The 16,828-nt window shown below is 39.7% G+C and overlaps 1 protein-coding gene and 1 pseudogene across 2 annotated transcripts in view; one reads left to right on the forward strand and one right to left on the reverse strand.

Moving 5' to 3' along the window:
* The window catches only part of KCNK2 (potassium two pore domain channel subfamily K member 2), a 94,390-nt gene that overhangs the window by 5,414 nt on the left and 72,148 nt on the right, over positions 1-16,828 (reverse strand). The gene's annotated exons all lie outside the window — the stretch shown is intronic.
* On the forward strand, positions 171-14,815 carry LOC103290086 (5-azacytidine-induced protein 2-like; annotated as a pseudogene).

Genomic DNA, 16,828 nt, shown 5'->3' on the forward strand with positions numbered 1-16,828 from the left:
ACTGCTGTGGGTACGAAACAGGCTTTGAAAATGGGTCCTGTCCAGCCAACAGTGCTCGCCTATCGAGACCACCAAAAAGGCACGTCCTTTTGTCAGTCTGGCAAGCGACGTCGCTCCACACTCCTCTCCCTGCCAGACAACAGAAGAACGGCTAGTATCTCCCCATCAAGATGCGACTGAGCTCTCGGGTGAGGAACGCCAGCCCCCTGCATCCGGACCAGCCCAGCTGCCGGACCCTAGAGGACAGCACCACCGGGATTCCGTTTAAGCCTGTACCCGCAGCATCAGGAACTTTTGTGAGTAATAAAGTGCTGTGTGATTTTCAATTGCACATGTTTCATGTGGTATAATTTCTCCGGCAGTTAATTGAATTATTTTGCGTACACTTAAAACTGAAATTAAAGTTTCCGGTCTTTTTGGTCCTAGTCCTGCCTTTGGTCTGCTTGCATAGAGCAGCCTCTTCGCTAGCAACTACTTGAATGTCCCAACACCTGCACGGTTAAAGTTTATCTCAAGGGACCCCAAGTCCTTTCCCGGGGTTTTTCTTGGAACACTCAGTTATCAGATTGACTGTTGTGATACAACAGTGCCTGTGTTCAAGTAACCCTTATTTTACTACTAATGGTCCCAAAGGACAAGAGTAATTTAAACTTATCACAGGCATGTATATGTAGGAAAAAAACTGTACATATAGGGCTCAGTCCTATCTGTGGTTTCAGGCATCCACTGGGGGGTTTAGAATATATCCCCCAGGGATGAGGGAGGCGTGCTGTATTTGGTTAACACCTGAAAGAGCTTCAACTTTTCTTTTAAAAAGATATTCTATTTATATGCAGATCTCATCATTGTTTTTGATGTGGGCAGAATAACATGGATAGAGTCTTTTCCCCAAGGGACATTGTCAAGAGAATCTGAAGCAAAGCTGAGCATTTAGGATTTCATGGCTACTAAGTAATTTTCTTCACCAGGAATAAAACTAAGGAGGTTTACCTCATCTTTGACAGTGGGATTTTAATTTATTTTTCTCAGATGCTTATATACCTTAATGACATGAGGAAAGTTAAGTATTAAAAGCAAGCGGGATAAATATCCCTGTTCAAGGACTGGGAAGAATCAACATAGTTAAAATGGCCATTTCACTCAAAGAAATATACAGATTTAATGCAATCCCTAACAAAATCTCAATGCCATTTTTTAAAGAAATAGAATGAGAAATCACCAGATTTGTATGGAACCACAAAAGACCTAGAATAGCCAAAGCAATCCTGAAAGAAAAAAAAAAAAAAAGCTGGAGGTACATGTTATCTGACTTCAAAATATACTACAGAGCTATGATAATCAAAACAGCATGGTACTGGCAGAGAAACAGATACACAGGTCAATGCAACAGAATAGAGAACCCAGCTATAAAACCACGTGTATATGGACAGATAATTTTTGACAAAGGAGCCAGAAATGCACATTGGAGTAAAGATAGTCTCTTCAATAAATGAAACTAGATTGCATTTTGTCACCACATGCAAAAATTAATTCAAAATGGATCAAAGGTCAAAGGCCTAAACATGAAATCCAAAACTATTAAGTCACATAGAAAAAAATATAGGTACCAAACTTATAGACCTGGGTGGTAGAGAACATTTTATGGACTTGACCCCAAAGGCAAAGGAAGTAAAGGCAAAAATAAATGAATGGGACTATATCAAACTGAAGAGCTTCTGCAAAAGAAATGGACAAAACAGGCAGTCAAACAGATGGGAGATAATTTCCAAAATATATAAAGAACTTATAAAACTCAACACCAAACAAACAATCGAATCAAAAAGTGGGCAGAGGACCTGAAAATACACCTCTCCCAAGAAGACATACAGCCAATAGATACATGAAAAGATGTTCAACCTCACTGGCAATTAAGGAAATGCAAATTAAAACTACAATGAGATACCACCTTATACCAATTAGAGTGGCCATTATTAACAAGATAAACAATAACAAGTGTTGGAGAGGTTGTGGAAAAAAGGGAACCCTCATTCACTGCTGGTGAGAATGTAGACTGGTACAACCACTATGGAAAGGAGTCTGACGTCTCCTGAAAAAATTAAAAATAGAGCTACCATATGACCCGACAACCCCACTCCTGGGTATATACCCGAAAAACTCGAAATCATTTATACACACAGATATATGCACGCCTATGTTCATTGCAGCATTATTCACAGTGGCCAAGACATGGAAACAGCCAAAGTGCCCTGTGATAGAGGATTGGATAAAGAGTACAACATGGATAGACCTTGAGAACATTATGCAAAGTGAAATAAATCAGACAGAAAAGCTAAGAACTATATGATTTCACTCAGATGTAGAATATAAAAGTTATGAAACACAAACAGCAGTGTGATGGTTGCCAGAGGAAGTCGGGGGAGAGGGGTGAGAAAGGTGACAGGAGAAGATTAGACTTTGGATGGTGGACACATGGTGCAATATACAGATTTGTAACTTAGTAATCCACACATGAAACCCATATGTTGATGTTAACTAATGTCACTCCAATAAAATTTAAAAAAATAAAAGCAAGCGATGAGTTGGAAACATTAAATCTGTAAAAGTAATTTGAAGCCTACTTTGCATTCTACTTTCAGTGGTTGACTAGACTGTAATTCTTGATAATTATCATTAATTCATTTTCTGAAGTATTGACATTTCATTGTATTGTTGAACTGTACTGTTAAAAAGAACAATTCAAACTATTCTCTTTACCAACCAGGTTAATAAAAAACCCTACTAAAATAATTACTAAGTGCCACATTATCTTGACAGAATAGTACATGATGTTTTTCTTTGGTATTCAGGAAAGTATATGTAATATTCATAAGGTCTTAGTCTAAACTGCTTTTTTTAGTTAGCAATTTCTCTACTTTTTAATGCCACACATTAACATAACTATATAAAGATTAAGCACAACAGTTTTAATAAAAATGATGTTAAGAAAAATAATACTATCAATATGATTTTATATAATATCTTTCTTTTAAAATTTGAAAGTTTTATGCACCATGTAAATACACAGTATTATGAGGCACGGCTGCAAAATCAAACATCCACTTGTTGTAAACTCAACGTCTTAACTTTTGTCTGAACATCCTTGAAATTCTCCCCACTGGTCTGGTATTGGGGTCACTTTAACAATCCATTTTATGGAGCTCAGCTACCTTATACAGCAGCTTATTGTTTTGTAAAGATGGGGATATTAAAATTCATGAAACAATACAAATTAATTTATATACTTTTTATGAAATTCCACATACTCTTATTTGCTTGTCAGCACAATGGAAATTCTATCATTAGGGGTGGGGTTGAGGGGTTATTCATCTGTTGTTTCAGTTCTTAAATGTGTATAGCTATGAAAAATATATCACGTCAAAAGTAATAGCTGAATGAAGGGGTGTGTTGACACCTGCACAAAATATATTCATTGTATATTGAATAAAATCCAAACATTTAATGATATTTCCAAACTTACTCAGGAAACCTAGATTTAATAGTTCTATAACAAAAGGACATTTTATGTTCACTGCAGGAATACATGATCTGGCCACTTAAAAGATGATTTTGTTTCCTTTCCTCTCCCATTTTCCTTCCTAAACAAGTCAGCCCCAAGACAGGAGGTAAGCAGAACAAGGGAGGCAGTGCAGAGGGGCTGGGGCAGGGCTGTAGTGCCAGAGTGGACTGTCAGACCCCCACAGGGGACTCCATACAAGGGATGGCAGCCTCCCCCCCAGGAGAGGCCCAACATATAGTGATGAGGACCAAGCATGGTGGGGAGGGCATCCCTGCAGGTTAGGGGTGGTGGCAGAAGTGGCAGTTCAAGCCTGGCTACATACAAGGAGACTGAAAAAAATATGAGAATAATATCAATCACTGTTAAGAGAAAGGAATTACAAATATAAAAATGCAGAAAACTAGAAGGGAATTGGAATTAGAGATACTGGTATGATCTCAAGGTTTTTAAGGTATATAGATATAAAATAAATGTAGATGGAAATATTTATGTGCATGAATATAAAATATATTCCTTAGCTCTGTCTACTTGGAGTACAAGGAAGCAGTGACAGCCCCATTAGCAACAAGCACCCATATCTTCATTTCTAAATACCTCCATCCAGTAAAAGAAACCATAATTCCTGTAAAAACAAATAATTCCAGGGCTGGGGCAGAGAAATTGTTTAAGTTGAGCCCAAAACATCATCTTGTGTCTGAAAGTGACAAATTGCCCCCCAAAATTATGGATATTCCAAAAGATAGCTTGAAGGTTCTCCCACTGGCAAAGACTAGGGCAACTTGAAGATCAAAATAAATGATTATTATAACAGATTAAAACCCACAGTTTACAGCCAAAATCCATGAGTCTGTACTGATGTAAGTACGTAAATCAGTAATAAATTGAGAGTTCAATGAGGAAAGAACAACCATAAAATCATTAACTACGTCCTCACAAAGTACACATTAATTTTAGCGTAACTATACAGTAAATAAAATTAACTGCTTTTCCTTTTGAACTATTTACCCCAAATTTATCAAAATATTTAAATCACACATATTTATGCATAAAAATCGAGTTCAATAGGCAAACTGAAGATGATTGTTTTCAAATTTAAAGCCATTAAGTCCAGTTTGTAATCATGAAAGGTAAGCACATTGGAAATTCCATTGCAAGCAGGTGCCAGATATGTATCCTTTTATTCTATGAAAGCCAAAGGAAAAGGTCATTTTGGCACCTAAGGCTAACCCAGTCTCTGAGCAGGTGCACTCCCAGCATTGGTGTCAGGACAAGCTGTAGCTGAGCAGCTGGAGAGTTCTACAGTGTGAGGAAGAAGAGGAGACATGCCTATAAGGATGTGCGAAAAGAACAAGTCTTCACTTTGCTGTTCTCTGTTGCCGTTATTTTCAGAGGTTCCTGCATTTAGCTCTGGAAATGTGCTCTATCAGTTTAAAAATATCTTTATCATACTTAACCTTGCAAACGGAATGTGGGAGAAAATATTCAATATGGTCTAAACAGATCCAGGAAAATTATACTTCCAACTTTGTTTTCAAAGGGGAAATTGCTTCCAGAAGTTTCTCTCACAGAGTTAACTCTCCCATGTAGAATCGCATGGGTGGTCACCATATACAGAAAGCGTTTGAAATAATTGACAATCCACGTATAGCTGTTCACTTTGAAAAGGATGAAATGCAGGAAGGAGCAACAGCAATACAAGGGGCAAAGACGTTCTCCAAGTACTGCTTCAGACAGGGCAAGGAGTAGGTACTGTCAGTCTACACACTTATTTCACTGCCTTTGCAATTAGCCTTTTACCCTTCTCCTTTCTAGCTCTTGGAAATGATATCAATTAAGGACAATACAATTCTGGGAGGAAAAACACAATCTACAGCGCTAGCACATAAGCAGCGGCTTTGTTTAAAAAGATTATGCCAGAGATTCTTAGTCTATATTCTGAAATATAGACTATAATCTGTATTATATTAGTCATAGCTGTGCTGTCTACTTCAGCGGCCACTGTCACACTGGCTATTAGAGACTTCAAACGTGGCCAGTCTGATTTGAGATTTTTTTTAAATGTAAAATATATACCAGATATGGAAATTTAATTACAAAAACAATGTAAAATATCTCAGTTTAGATAGATGGGATAAAGTAAAATGTATTACTAAAATAATTTCACCTGTTTGAAAACTTTTTTGATGGGGCTAATGAGAAAAGTTACAGATGTGGCTTGCACATTTGTGTTTTGCATTATATTTCTATTAGTTTGGTCCATAAAATGCCATTCCATTGTACCATCTTTATTTTTTAATCCTTACCTGAGGATATGTTTTTATTGATTTTTTTTAATAGAAAGAGAGTAACAGAGAAACATTGATCTGTTGCCTCCCATACATGATCCAACTGGAGATCAAACAACCTAGGAATGTGCCCTGACCGGAATTGAACCTGCAACCTTTTGGTGTACAGGACGATGCTCTAACCAACTGAGCCACCCAGCCAGGGCGCTTGTGCCATCTTTAAATTGAACCACACAGAATTATGCTTTTATTCTTTTATGAATGTCTAATAAAAAAATAAAAGCAACCACCAACTTACACCATACACAAAAATAAACTCAAAATGGATAAAGGACTTAGGAAACCATAAAAATCTTAGAAGAATCCATAGGCAGCAAACTATCAGACATATGTCATAGCAATATCTTTACCGATACAGCTCCTAGGACAATGGAAATTAAGGAGAAAATAACCAAATGGGACTCCATCAAAATAAAAAGCTTCTGCATAGCAAAAGAAACCATCAACAAAACAACAAGAGAGCCCATTGCATGGGAGAACATATTTGCCAATCTTATATCTGATAAGGTTTTAATCTCCAAAATTTACAGGGAACTCACACAACTTAACAAAAGGAAGATAAACAATCCAATCAAAAAATGGACAAAGGACCTAAATAGACACTTTTCAAAAGTGGACATACAGAAGACCAAGAGACATATGAGAAAACATGCTCAAAATCACTAATCATCTGAGAGATGCAAATCAAAACAATGAGGTAGCATCTCACACCTGTCAGAATGGCTATCATCAACAAATGACAAGTGCTGGTGAGGATGCGGAGAAAAGGGAAGCCTCATGTACTGCGGGTGGGAATGCAGACTGGTGCAGCCACTGTGGAAAACAGTATGGAGTTTCCTCAAAAAATTAAGAATAGAACTCCCATTTGACCCAGTGATCCCACTTCTAGGAATATATCCCAAGAAATCAAAAACACCAATCAGGAAGGATATATGCACCCCTATGTTCATAGCAGCACAACTTACAATAGCTAAGATTTGGAAACAGCCTAAGTGCCCATCAGCAGATGACTGGATTAAGAAACTGATACATCTATACAATGGAATACTATGCTGCTGTAAAAAATAAAAAATTCTTACCATTCGCAATATCATGGATGTACCTGGAGAGCAGTATGCTAAGCGAAATAACCCAGTTGGAGAAAGATAAATATCACATGGTCTCACTCATTTGTGGAATATTATGAACAATATAAACTGTTGAACAAAAATAGACCTAGAGACATAGAAGCGTTGAACAGGCCGTCCAACCTCAGAGAGAAGGCTGGGGGTGGGGGTAGAGAGGGGAGTGGGGGTGTAAGAGATAAAGAACTTGTATGCATGCATATAAGCATAACCAGTGGACACAGAGTAGGGGGGTGAGGGCATGTGCTGGGGAGTGGGAGTGGCCTGGGAGAGGTCAATAGGGAAAAAAGGAGACATGTAATACTTTAAACAATAAAGAATTTAAATTATTAAAGAATAAAAGCATAATTGGAAAACAATGCAAACCCAAAAATTCCCCCCCCCCCCACTTGATTCAACAAGTCAAAGAAGCAGAGAGGGTTCAATAATGCAACGTGTTCACTGCACACGAAGCAAGTGCTCAGGGCCACCTCTGCCAGACCCAGGAGAGCACTGCCAATTAGTTCCACAGAAACAGGACTTGCTCTGTCTTACACTCATGCCATTGAATTTCCATGAACTTGCCCAAACTCTAATGAGGCTGCCTAAGAAACAGGAAGACAAGACAGGAAATAAAAGAAGGGACGGTGGAAATACCAAGAAAGTGACAGCAAGGCAGGCCAGCTCTCAGTCTGGTGTCCTACGAGGGGATCAGACATGCCCTGAACCTGTCTCCCCAGCTGTGTCCAACTGATTGATGGCTTACAGGTGTAGAATTTAGGGAAAAACAACTCCTCTAAATGTAAGGATAAGACATAGGAGGTGTCCATTGTGAGAGGAAAGTCAAAGAACTACATCTTAATATTCCTTCAACAAATGCTTCTGACACTGTGTGGCAAGGCAGCAGGATAGCAAACATGCCTCCAGCCTTCGCCTTCGGCACGGGAGCTGTCCAGAGCATCTTCTCAGATGACACAAATAGTAAAGAACTCTATCAAGAGAGACAGTGAAACGGAACCCCTTCCCTTCCTCACTAATCTCCTCGGGCAGGCTGACTTTCATATGCAGCCCTTATGATATCACTTTATGCTTCAGAGAACACAATTTGACCTACTTCTGTCTGTATCCATTTAACAGACAGCTGTGTTATAGTGGGTTCATATTATACCTTGGTCCGGTTATTTTATGAAGCCTGTGTTACACTGAGTACTAAAGTGGTAAGGAATATGCAGGAAGGTGAGAAAAGGCGGGGAGATGCAATGACAAATCCAAATCCCTCTCCAGGCATCTTTCCAGAGTTACTTATTATTTTTGATTTGATATTGACTGCAAACCCAGCTTCATTATCGCTCGCGTTAAACCAGTGCCCACAGTGGGGAGTGAGATGGAACTTTTGCCTCAGTTTGATTATAACATCTTCAGGGCTCACCACCAAGCTCTCAAAGGCTTTAACTATTTCCAAGTTCCCCCCACTAGCCTCCTTATCTTCTTTTCCTTCATAAGTAAAAGTTGGTTGCTTATACATTTTGAATAATGGAAGGTAGAAAATTCCATGAAAAGAGGAAAAACAGCCAATTGACCAATTCATTTTTCTCTGGTTTAAAAATCTCTTCAAAATGCTAGACTGTCCAGTAGGGGACAAGCCACACACCCAGCTACCTGAGAGCTTTAGAAAATACGAGAACATCATACTTTTCATGGATGCCAAATGTGGATAGACAAATGGGATGCATTTTTAATAGTAAACAGGTTCAAAGAGGCAATGATGAGCCAGGTACAATCTAAAGTTGTTTCTGGCTCAACTGCAAATGTAAAATGAGGGATGCTTGCAAAGACTCACAAATAGACAAGAGGAGAATTAAGTAAAACATAGGATGTTTTTCAAATATTAAATTCTAGAACTTTCACATTTCTAAGAATTTTTGAAATAACATGTTTGAGTTATGGGCTTTCAAATTATAGAACTTCTAATCAGGAGAGCCTACAGCTTATAGCCTACAGGTAGGGGTTCTAGAGGCAGCTTCAAAATATGTTTCCAACACTTCCTCTGTTTATGTTAAAAAAGTACTGTTTTATGAGTTTCATAGCACATTACTATATAATATAATAAAAGGCTAATCTGTAAATTGTCCCCTCGACTGGGAGTTCGACCAGGAGTTTGACCAGGGAGCAGGGGTGGCCCTCCAACCACCTGTGGCACCTCCCCCAGGCCGGCCTGGCATGATCTGCCCCAATGGGGTGGGCCAGCCGGACCCCCCCCCCCCCCGTGCATAAATTCATGCACTGGGCCTCTGGTATAATAATAACTGTAATTTCTAATAATTCTATAGTTATAATGCTTATGAAATTGGGGGAACTTTTTTGTAAAGTTGAATCAGCTTATTTAAAACTAGTGACCCGGTGCACGAAATTTGTGCACATTAAAAGGGGATTAATTATAGGAAATAATCTAATATTGCTATTTGCCCTTTCTCTATAATAGAAGTGTCAGGGGCTGAGGAGGGCATAGCCTCAGGTCCCTGCTGACTGCTCATTAAGGCTCCTTATGGGCACTTGGCCTCAGCTGTGGGTGCAGCCATCTTTGTGATGGTCAATTAGCATATTCACTCTTTATTAGATAGGATAAGAGGCCAGCTGGTGTGGCTCTCTCATCATTGATGTTTCTATCTCTCCCTTTCTCTCTAAAATATATATATATATATATATATATATATATTTTTTTTTTAAAGCAGATTGCTCTATTTTACTTCAACTCTTACCTGATGTTTCTATTTATATAAAACCACTAGTGATTCTTAAGATAAATGCAAATATTATTTAAAATAATATACAGGGTATCCCAAAAAATGTATACACACTTTAACAGCTGATAGCTCAATTTTATAAATGAAATGTATTTTAATAAGCACTGTCTTTATGTATATACATTTTTGGGACTCCTATATCTGCAGATAATATAGCTAAATCTATCAGAGATTTGGAAATTAAATTCAGCAAATATGAGCATGGTGCATAAAGTTTAAATCTCCCAGATGATGATGACGACGATGACAATTCTTTCCTTACTAAACTACAGCAACAATGTTTATGCAGTTTGCTGAGTTATGTGAGGACAGGAGGGATTATAATCTAGGACAGACAGCCTCTTAATCTTCGTGGTTTCAAACAAAGCTTAATTTCTCACTCCTGCTAACTGCCCATGCATGTCAGCAAGGCTACCACTCATTGTGGTTACTGGGAGACCCAGGCTGACACAGCACCCTGATCTCCTATGGTCATTGTGCCAGAAGCAAGGAAGCTCTTGAGGGGCTCAAGGCACAGTTCAATTTTCTTCCCATCTTCTCATGTCAGTTCTGCCCACAAGTCATTGGCCAGAACTATTCATATGGCGCACCAACCACGAGAGAAAGAGGAAGTGCAATGCTAACAAGTCTGGAAGAGGAGAGAAATGGAAATAGTTCATGAGGAAGAACAGGGGTTCTTTGTCTTGATGAGAGGAGAGTTTATATATGTATGTATGTGTGTGTGTGTGTGTGTGTGTGTGTGTGTGTACATGCATATACATACACACATATTATTAATAGGAAGCTGTTTTTTGGTTCAAATTAGTTTGAGGCAGGAAGAACTAAATTTCCTTACTACAAATAGGGTGCCATCCACTGAACACTAATGAAATCCCCATACTTTGTTATAAAAGATGATCCAATAAATCCTGATTAAACGTCAATATTTCCCTCCTACTCTCAGCTTCAACTAACCACAAACAAGCTAATACTCTTTTAGAAAGAGCCATCTATGAAGAGGAACTAAAAACAAATTCATTTTGATGACCCATCTTTGTAAATACATTTGCTTGTGTTCTCGTCAAACATAGGCTTTATTTATTTATTTATTTATTTATTTGTTTATTTATTTATTTTTGTAAAATGTGATTGATTTTAGCTCAGAATATAGGCAAGCACTCTCTTTGGCTTGCTGCAGAGAGTCCAAAAACAATTTTAAAAGCAAAGTTCATAGTGGCTGCTTTTTCAAACACAAATTCTCAGAACAGATGGCAGTCTCAAAACAGTCAAGAGAGAAACATAACATTATATCTTGATGTATTAACTCCCCATAATGTGCTTTCTAGCTAAAGAAAATGAAATTACTTATATAAAGTGCTTTGAGGCAAAAACCATTAACTTACTTTCCTATTATGAACAAATGAACAGAAAAAATGACTCTTACCATTACCAAATATTGCATTCTGTGAAATACTTGAAGCAAAAAGAAGACATAATTTATAATTAGTGAGAATTCAACTTAAAATCTAAAAGATAAGAAAGAAAGGAATCTTCCCACATGTGTTTTTTTAAATTAACAACTGAAATATTCTTTCTTGGATTCATAAAATAAAAATACAAATGGATTCTACCTCAGTCACAATTAGACACCAGGAAATCAGTGGCTCTAATTCAGGAAAAGACTTAGGTAATAGCAATGGGTAGATTTAAGAAACGTTTCAGGTGGAAACTAGTTTTTAAGTCCACAGAACATCCAACATATTAAAAATTCCTATACCTACTTTTTTTCCTCAGCCATTCTGGACTCTCTGGGTTTGTGATGAACTTCCAGCAATATCATACCCTAATGTTTTCTTGTTTGCATGTACTTATTTCAACCAGATAAAGATATTCAGACATGTAAGCATTCACAGCATTTGATGCTCATGAAGAACAATTCCTCTATAATGAAAGCCTAATATGCAAACCGACTGACAGGCAGAATGACTGATGGAACGACTGGTCACTATGATGCGCACTGACCACCAGGGGGCAGACACTCAACGCAAGAGCTGCCTGCAGGCCCCAGGCCAGCCAAGGCGGGTGCCAGCAGGGGCCCCCCAACTGCCCCACCAAGGGAGGTGACCAGTGGCGGTGGCGGGGGGTGGGGCTGGCGAGCGGGCGGTGCCAGGCTCGCCAAGGTGGGTGCCAGCGGGGGCTTCTCCTGATCTCCCCACAGATCGGCCCCAATCACCAGCCAGGCCTAGGGACCCTACCCGTGCACGAATTTCATGCACTGGGCCTCTAGTATGATGATATAGAGATGATAATCTTAGAACTTTACAGGATTAGGTGAATTGGGACAATATTTGATACTAATTTCTTCCGAAACCCATGAAGAAAAGAACAAGCATTTAATAAGCAGTTAGCACATCCCATACTCTACCCACTGAATCTCCGAGCAGTCTCATAAAGGAGGTTCAATCTAATTTTTAAGAAAATGGAGACTCAGAAAAATTAGGTATTTTAATGAAGTTTACAGAACTAGTAAATAGTTAATATAATTAAATCTCTGTGACCTCCAAAGCCCAGGCATTTATTCAGAAATCATAAAAATCATCTCTATTCATTTGAAAGAATAGTAAAACTTTAGGTTTCAAGATTCACTGATCGTATGGTAACACAATTAGTGATCAAACTATTCATAAAGCTCTTCTTTGTAGCTACATAGTAACAAATGGGTTAGATTGGAGTACTTCTAATATGTTGATATTACATATGTATAAAATAAAAATAAGAAGAAACGAATGACAACAGCAACACATGACCAACTTCTTCAGCCTTTGGAAGGCAGCATAGCAAAAAGTCTGGAAGGCTGGGCCGAGGAGTCAAGCCATCTAGGATGATTACTGATTCTACCTCTTACCAAGGAACAGCCGGGTAAACTTAAGCAAAACACCTTTCTTACCTCCCTGTGCTTCCATTTCCTTAACTAGCAATTACTATTTGACCACTGTGGACTTTACATCAGTATCTCATTTAATATTTTTTAAAGAAATAAAGTCTATTCTAGAAGAAACGTATTTCCATTTTACCACTCTCACATCCTATTTCTGGCATGTATTTTGACTTTCCTCACATTTGACCCTCAGTGGTTCCTAGTCCACAACATAACACTGAGATTATACAGAGGCGGAACCTGGGGTCTGGGGCCTACAGAAATGACGGCTCATAAAATTCACTTGGACATTAGACATGCACTCATGTGTGAGAGTTACTGTTGCCTTACAGCATAATTTAAGTCTTCTATTATTAATTGTCCTTTCATTTTTATTCTCCTTTCCTATTGCCTATTTACTAAAGTACTAACTTGCTGAGTTTGGGACTGGAAAGGGAAGGAGCTTTCTCTTTGGCCTGACTAGAAACAACCCAACACCGACCGCTGATGCCCCCAAAGCCCGACTACTCCCATCTGTTCCCCAGAGCACAGTGCGAGAAAACTGAGGCCCCTCCTGGGCGCTGAGCTCGCGGATGGCGGCAGCCCCCTTCCGGCCAGCAGCAGCCCGACTTCCGGCCGGTGCTGCTTGCCTCCAGCTCCCCTCGGCCACGTTTCCCTGCTGTGGGAGGGCCCGGTGCAGGCGTCTAGGGGGCCCGGTGCAGGGGGCCTGAGCCGCACGAGCGTGTTGCTGGGTAACGGGCCTGCTCCCAGCGGAGCCTTGGCCCCTCCGGCCTGGCCTGCCACTCCTTCCCGGTCCTCGGGGCCCCTCGGCGGTGTACCCGGTGCAGGGCAAGCAGCAGTGTCTTCGAGGAAACCGGAAGTCCGTGGTGACCCCTGGCGACCTGTTTCCGAGCGCTGGGGAATCGAAACTCGGGGCCCTACGTAGCCTGCCCTGGGCTGTCAGGGATACACTGTGAACAAGCCCATAGGCGAGAGACAGTGACTCCGGGCTCCACACACTGAGATGAGTCTGTTGCCTTCCATTTTTGCCCTTGTCACTGCATATGAAGGCATCAGAAAACGACTCAAGAATTCAGAGAAAGAGAACTCTTTCCTAAAGAAAAGAGTAAGATTTTTGAAAGAAACAAGTTCTCTGGAGACGGGAACAAGTCCCAATAAAAAAGGCCTATCATGCAAATCGAGAGGTTTGCATTGATAAGAGATCATTTAAAGAGCAAATTGGATAAAATGAACGAAGACAACTCTAAATCTTTGCAAGTACTGAATGAACAGCTGCTGTCTAAGGAAATAGAACTCCTCCAGCTAAGAACAGAGGTGGGGACTCAGCAGGTGATAAGGAATTTAAGTCCACCTTCATCAAACTGGGAGGTGGAAAAGTTGAGTTGTGACCTGAAGATCCGTGGCTTGGAACAAGAACTAGAACTGAAGAAGAAAGAATGTAACAATCTCAGAACAGAGCCACAAAAAGCCAAGCAAAGGCATCCATCTCAGGAGCGCAATCTGCAGAGCAGAGATCTCCAAAGACTAAGCATTTCGAGTGATGATATGCAAAATGTATACTGGGAGCTGGAGAGAGAAATGTCTAATTTACATCTGGTGACTCAAGTACAAGTTGAACTACTAAGAAAACTGAAAACCCCAACTGCGATCAAGAAAGCCTGCGCCCCTGTAGGACTCCTGGAAGACCTCGGGAAAGACAGCACAAAACTGCACTTGACGAATTTCACTGCAACATACAAATGGCACCCCCTCTCCCACCAAATGGCAAAACTCTTTGTCACACCACATCTTCCCATTGACCAGGAGATGTAAGATTTTATCAGAGAAAGCAATTCTCCAATCATGGACAGATAACGCAAAACCCATTCCTCACAACTTTTCAGACTTTCAGGAACACTACTCGTATGGCAGAAATTCTTTGGAGGGTAATTCTTGGGTACTCCCAAGCCCCCATAAACCAAGTGAAACAGCATTTGGGGAAACTAAAAATAAAACTTTGCCTTTACCCATCCTGCCACCCCCACATAACTTGGATCAACGTAATCAAAACTGCCTTTATAAGAATTAATTCTGAAGAGATCTGTGACTTGGTCATGGGGTTGCTGTACCTCCCACAAGGATACTCTTGAGAAATTATTTAATAAACTGAAAGCAGGTTGTGATTAAACTTTTGCAAAGTTCTTCAATGTATACATTTGCACGTACTGTAACACATAATGTAGTCGATTTTCCAGTATGAGAGAACAACCCTCCAACTTCACATTCTGGCTAAGAATCAGATATATACTACTAATAAATTAATAAACTTGAGGTGTTTCAAAAGGACAAAAGAAAACAGAGGCCCTTTATATATGCCTTATTTTGTTTTTGTGTGTGTGTGTGTGTTTTAATATATTTTATTGATTTTTTTACAGAGAGGAAGAGAGAGGGATAGAGAGTTAGAAACATCGATGAGAGAGAAACATCGATCAGCTGCCTCCTGCACACCCCCTACTGGGGATGTGCCCGCAACCCAAGGTACATGCCCTTGACCAGAATCGAACCTGGGACCCTTGAGTCCGCAGGCCGACGCTCTATCCACTGAGCCAAACCGGTTTCGGCTATATATGCCTTATTTTGAATAGCCGCAAGATAATATCTTGCCTCTATTTTATTTTATTCTTACATACTGTACTAAAAAAGTTATATGCATTAAAATATAAACCTGTGAAGTCTAATGATCATTATATATTGTGCCCATAATCCAACTCCAAATAATCACTCATAATTACTTTACTATCTCAACAAGAGAATAAATAAATAAATACCAAGGAAAAATTGGAACTAAAGAGTAATTCTCCATCCCCCAAATATGTTAGACATCAAAGCAACAACTACAAAGCCTGATGTGCTCTCTGAAGATTAAAGAAAGAAAGGGAGGAGGGGGAAATAAGTAAAAGCCAGCTATTTTAAGAACTAATCAAAGACTAAGTGCCTTCTTATTCAAAACTCCGTTTTCCATCTCTAAAGGAAAAGCAATCATTATAAAGATCCATAAGAAAAGGAATCACCATGTAACCCTTCTGATACAGAGATCAGCCCCAAACTACCACAGGTGAAGACTTACTCCCAGAACCTAACACAGCACTCACTGCAGAGTCCTTAGTATGTATCCTTTTAATGAGTGAATAATTGAATGAGTTAGGGATGAATTAGACCTTAAGTAATCTCCTAACTGACCTCCAGGCCTCCAGACTTGCCCCTTTCCTGCTGCTTTGACACAGTCATTCCACAGCTCACCCTACCACCTCCACCCCACACCATCCATATTTACCATGTATTCGTGCCTAACAGTACCCTGCGCCAGGGCTGCTGCCTGCTCAACTCCAGGGAGCACTATGCACAGCTTTCTATTATTTGTGCTCCAAAGGATCCCATTTCCAGAAAATACAGCATAAATGCTGCTCTTTGGGACTGTGCTTGATGCACCTGCCCAGAGAAGTATCTTAGGATGGACCCACTCCACTGCACAATTGTAGAGACAACATCTACAGAAGTGATGTTGTTATCCCTGGAGCATAACCTCACTGAAAATTCCAATTACTTTTAGTCCTCTATTTTATGTATTGTGTCAGCCTTTTCTTGGATTCCATTTCTTCCCCCAGTCTTTAGCCATGTGGATCCATTAGTTTAACCCTCTTTTCTTCAAGACCTCAACTCCTTTGACCTTCCAACAGACCCCTACTGTGAATCAATCTATTAGACAATGTTTTGCTGTAACAGTCCTTTATAGTCTCTACATTCACCCTCTTAAATGAAGGTGTTACTCCAAGTTCCAAATTTAGCTCTTTTGTGGACTTACTGTACAAATCTTCATTAGGTGAATTCATCTGTACTCACAACTTCCATTGTCATGTATGTCATCGTGATCACCCCATACCCCCAAACTATTTCTCCAGCTCCCATCCTTCTGACATTCCAGGCATGCATATCCAATCATCTACATCAGAATTAGCCACCTTGATGTCCAAACACCCATCAATCAAAACATGTCCAAAATCTATCATTTTTCTGTGTTTTTTTAATACCAGCCAAAGGTAGAATCATAAATGCCATCCTCTCTT

The sequence above is a fragment of the Eptesicus fuscus genome, chromosome 22 (genome assembly GCF_027574615.1).
Source record: "Eptesicus fuscus isolate TK198812 chromosome 22, DD_ASM_mEF_20220401, whole genome shotgun sequence".
Lineage (NCBI taxonomy): Eukaryota > Metazoa > Chordata > Mammalia > Chiroptera > Vespertilionidae > Eptesicus > Eptesicus fuscus.